Source organism: Ascaphus truei, chromosome 1 (genome assembly GCF_040206685.1).
Source record: "Ascaphus truei isolate aAscTru1 chromosome 1, aAscTru1.hap1, whole genome shotgun sequence".
NCBI lineage: Eukaryota > Metazoa > Chordata > Amphibia > Anura > Ascaphidae > Ascaphus > Ascaphus truei.
The window spans coordinates 422,484,177-422,489,407 of NC_134483.1; positions in this window are offsets into that span (position 1 = coordinate 422,484,177).

Sequence of the window (5,231 nt, forward strand, 5' to 3'; positions counted from 1 at the left end):
CAGGAGACGCCCCCAGAGAAAATTATTGGTGGGACTGACTGTGGGAACTTCTTTAGGGGACTGCCTGACCATTACAGTAAAACTTTTACTTTTGTTTTTCCTCAGAAAAGAAAACTTTGTCATCTCATGCGGAAAACGACACATGGAGGGATTTTGATGGATAATATCGCTTTGTGTTACAATGCCTGCACATTGCTGAATCTGATTAAAAAAAAACATGTACCGGAGTCATCAGTTTAGTGGTTTAGTGGCTGTTGTTATTGATTATGATAGAATACTGTAACTGAGAGCTTAATAGAAAACCTGAAACAGTATGCTGTTGTTTTCAGACCGTAAACAATACTTTTTTATATACTGTATAATAAACCCGAAAAATAAAAAGTATGTATTTATTCTACATGTATTCCAGTACATATGTGTATTCTACTACCCGTACAGCATGTATTGTTTTAATACTCTTGTGATGTACAGTACTGAGCATGCCTACAGTATACAGTACAGTATGCCTGGACAGTACTGTACTGTATATTCTAGAAACACTATATTTTGTTACAGTATAAAAGGAGACAATGGAACAATTTAAAACTAATCAACATTTTATTTTATTGGTGGAGTAAGTACAAAAAGTGTACAGCAACAACAGTATGGTGTTAGTAAAAAAACATTTCTTTATTAATACAAGTTAAAACACGCAACATCTCCTTTATTAAAGTACAGAAAGTCAAACGATTTACAGCACAACAGTATTGTGTTACTAAAAAACATTTTTTTATTAATAAAAGTTAAAACACGCAACATCTCCTTTATTAAAGTACAGAAAGTCAAAATATTTACAGTAGGATGGTGTACAGTACAGTAAGTCAGGCTTGCACAACTCCAGTCCTCGAGGGATGCAAACAGGCCCGGTTTTCAGGATATATCCTGAAAACCGGGCCTGTTTGCAGCCCTCGAGGACTGGAGCTGTGCAGGTCGTGTATAAGTAAAAACATTTCGTTATTAATACAAGTTAAAACAAGCAACAAGTCAAAAACTAAACAACATTTGAACAGTCACGCAAATTCGATCCCCACCAGATTGTCCTTCCAGGGCCGATGCCTTGTATGACGCGGAATGCCATTAATGGCATCTCTCACGATTTTCATTACAGGATCTGTAATTGAAAAATAGCGCCGCAATTCCTCCACAATAGTCCTTCTTAAATTTTCAGGAAGCGCCCTTTTTTCGCGATTTCCTTCGTAGTTTACATTGTTGGCTCACCCGCAGTACACCAAGTAGGACACGTGGTGCTTGAAAATTAACATGGCATACTTCTGGGGTAAACCGGCACTCATCACCCTATACTTCTCCCTGAGTGGATTGGGCAGCTCGCGCAGGATGATGTCGAGCACCGTATTGATGCAAGAGTATGTGGGTTGGATTCTTGGAGCGGGTGTTCTTCTGGGAGCGGGTGTGCTTGTGGCGGCGGTCGAGGGTAGGTTGTCTGGGAGGATGCTTTCCTCCTGTCTTGGTCGCCGTGTTGTCTCCTGGCGTGGTCTTGACGGGGTTGTCATGTCATCAACGGCATACATGTACACATATTCTTCTGGTGGAGGGGGTGCGCTTGGTGATGGAAGGCGGTCGAAGGTCCCATTCATCCCATCCATGTCACCCTCCTGCTCCGGCGTCGGAGATACAGGGGCATGAACTCCTAGCAAATTATATATCGCCGATATGTCAGTCTCTATCTTTTCCATCCGTTGATTCATCTTCTCCATCCATTGATCCATCTTCTCCATCCGTTGATCCATCTTCTCCATTCATTGATCCATCTTCTCCATCCGTTGATCCATCTTCTCCATTCATTGATCCATATTTAGCATGGTCTCTAAAAGAAGATCTATCTTTACCAGCATAGTAGAGTTCCTGGGGATATCGACACTTAACCCATTCAGCATGCGGTCTAACGAGCTGGATCTTGTGCATGGGGTGCTGTGGACATCTGGGTGGATGGGTGCTACAGAGGATGAGATGGGGGTTCCCTGGAGAGAAGCGGCAGCATCGTCGAAGAAGGATGAAGGAGGTGACCTGTGGATTTCCGGGAGAGAAGCAGCAGCGTCGTCGAAGAGGGATGGAGAAAGTGACCTGTGATTTCCGGGAGAGAAGCGGCAGAGTCGTCTAAGTGTAATGGAGAAAGTGATCTGTGGATTTCCGGGAGACCAGCAGCAGCATCGTCGAAGAAAAGTGGAGAAGATGGGCTGTGGGTTTCCGGGAGAGCAGCGGCAGCGTCGTGGACGAGTTGTGGAGAAGATGGGCTGTGGATTTCCGGGAGAGCAGCGGCAGAGTCGTCGAAGCGTAATCGAGGAAGTGGCCTGCGGATTCGATGGGTTGGCTGCCATTTGTTTTGCCTTGAGTGTTCATCACCGAATTTCTTCTTGACATAATAAGGCTTACGTGTATTGAAACCCTAAGCCTTTGTGGTCAGCAGAAGGTTTTCTTTATTAGCCTTAGCCTTTCGCTTTGGACTTGGATTGGAAATGGCTCCTGCCTTTCGCTTTTTATGCGTGACAGGCACGGCAGAGGCGAATGGGTTCCTGCGTCCGTAGAATCGGGGTCGATCCATGGAACAGATGGTACAATGCAGTGGACAAATTAAAGTTCAGATACAGATCATCGAGTGGTGGGATATGCGAATTGTGTAACCTTTTATGCATGGCGACGAGGTACAGGTGTTAAAAGTGGGCGTACTCTAATGTGAGTCATTAACATATAAATACACCATCCATTTTGTGGATTCACTGCACATTGAATAGACATCGACTAAACATCGAATATACATTCTTGTGCTTATATTTCTTTCTACTCGCAGCAATGCCTGTTAAAAAGATTTCAAAGTATCTCAGCATGAGAATTAAGGAGATGTACACGAGCGGAAAACGAATTAGAGATATCCAACGCTGGTTAGTTGCTTCTGGCCTCGTTGTGCCATCAACCACTGTGTGCTATCTTGCACACGGAAAGACCAAACAACGCACGAGGTCACACACGGTAACTAACGCGTAAGGATATTTATATTACTATATAATATAGTTTATCTATCTATTATTATTTATTTTGCTGCATATAAATATAACTATTTAGTATAGATCTATCAAACATTATGGTTATTTCTGTTTATTTATATTAATATATAATATAGTATATCTTTCTATTATTGTTTATATTGCTGCATATAAATATAACTATATAGTATAGATCTATCTAACATCATGGTTATTTCTGTTTATTTATATCACTATATAATATAGTATATCTATCTATTATTGTTTATTTTGCTGCATATAAATCTAACTATATAGTATAGATCTATCTAACATTATGGTTATTTCTTTTTATTTATATTACTACTGTATATAATATAGTATATCTATCTACACAGGCGGCACACTTTATTTGAGTACGGCTCATTCCGCAAGCCGGGATATGTCCCGGCTTGCGAGCCGCACTCCCTCAGCGTGCCGCGCATCACCGATGCGCGGTCACGCGTCATCGGGTGCCTGTGCCGCCTGTACGCGTGCCCAGGGCTCCCCGAGGGAGCCCTGGTGTCGCGCGGATGTGAGGACGGCGGCGGGACGTTCCAGGGGACCCGGCAGACCCGGTGAGGAGAGGGGGAAGCCCCGATCGGCGGGCCTCTCCTCCGAGGCTTCGGCGCGCGCCCGGCACCCTCCGGCGCGCGCCAGGTTACTGCTGCGGCCGAGAACGGGCAAATGCTTGAATAAACTCGGCCGCAGCAGTATTATTGTTTATATTGCTGCATCTATTATTGTTTACTGTAAATGATGTGCTGTACTTGTGGCCTACTGCACTGTAACTTACCGGATTGTTGTTTTTCTGTACACTGTAGGGAGACAACTCTTCTGGTCGACAAAATAAGTGAAGATAATGATGAGAAGAGTGCCTTAAGGGTCAAATACACTCTGCTGCAAAATCACAATCTCACTGTATCCGAGACCAGCATAAAGAAGATGAGACGCAGAATTGGATGTAAAAATGGACGTGTGAGGTTAGTACTGGACAGTACAGGAGGTTAAAGTGTTGTTTAAAAAACTGTACTGTACCTATAAAATTATTCCTTGTCATTACAGAGCGTACCCTATGATAAGGGATGTTAACAAGATCAAGAGAGTGGTCCAGGCCCAGGCATGGATCGACAGTGGATAAACTTTCCAGGATTGCATCTTCACTGACGAGTCTACTGTATCGCTGGAGAGATTTGCCACCTTTGCATTCCACAAAAAAGGTCACATATCTATGAAGCCGCGTCCAAAACACCCAGTGAAGATGCATGTGTGGGGTGCCATCTCTAGGGGTGGACCAGGATGCATTGTCACCTTTGAAGGTAAAATAAGTCACATGCTTTTGCCTTATGCACTGTACTGTACTAGTGTGCAGTTTTTTGAGCACTTTTCTTTTCTTGTTATAGGAATCATGAATAAAGCTTTTTTCCAAGAGCAAATTGTGCCTGAGATTGTGGAATACATCATACGTGAGTTCCCAGATGGTCACCATTTCTACCAGGACAACGATCCAAAGCACACCGCGTCAACAGCGCATATTCTTGAGCGCGGTATCAACTGGGTGAAGACGCCAGCGGAGTAAGTGCGGTTATCGTGTCTCATTTTTTCCCACTGTTTTTACTGTGTATCTCTTTAACTAATTATCCTTTTTCCCCCTCCAATGACAGATCGCCAGACTTCAATCCTATCAAAATGGTCTGGCATCAGCTGAAGGATCATATCCGAAAAGTTGTGAAACCCTCCAAAAAGGATGAGTTGGCGCAAGGCATAATGAGTTTTTGGAACGATGCACTCACCGTTGAACGATGCAATAAATATATTGACCATATTGCGACTGTTTTGCCCATTGTGATTGAGCGTAATGGACAAGCATCAGGAAGGTTGTATGGTATAGTACTGTACTGTAGTATGGTAAGTACAGGCACACATCAGTACTGTATGATACAGGTAATTATGGCACAGATTTTTTCTTTCCTGAGAGAGCAGCACTAGCCATCTGGTTACAAAGTATTTAACAGTAGTTACAGTATACAGTAGTTCCAGTATAGACTAGTTTGACAGTACTAACTGCATACTGTAGTCCAATATGAAGTAGCTATACAGTACACAATGCCCTAATATGTACCTAACTGCACTAATTTTTTCTTATCTTGTCTTTTCAGAGAAAAAAAGGATGGA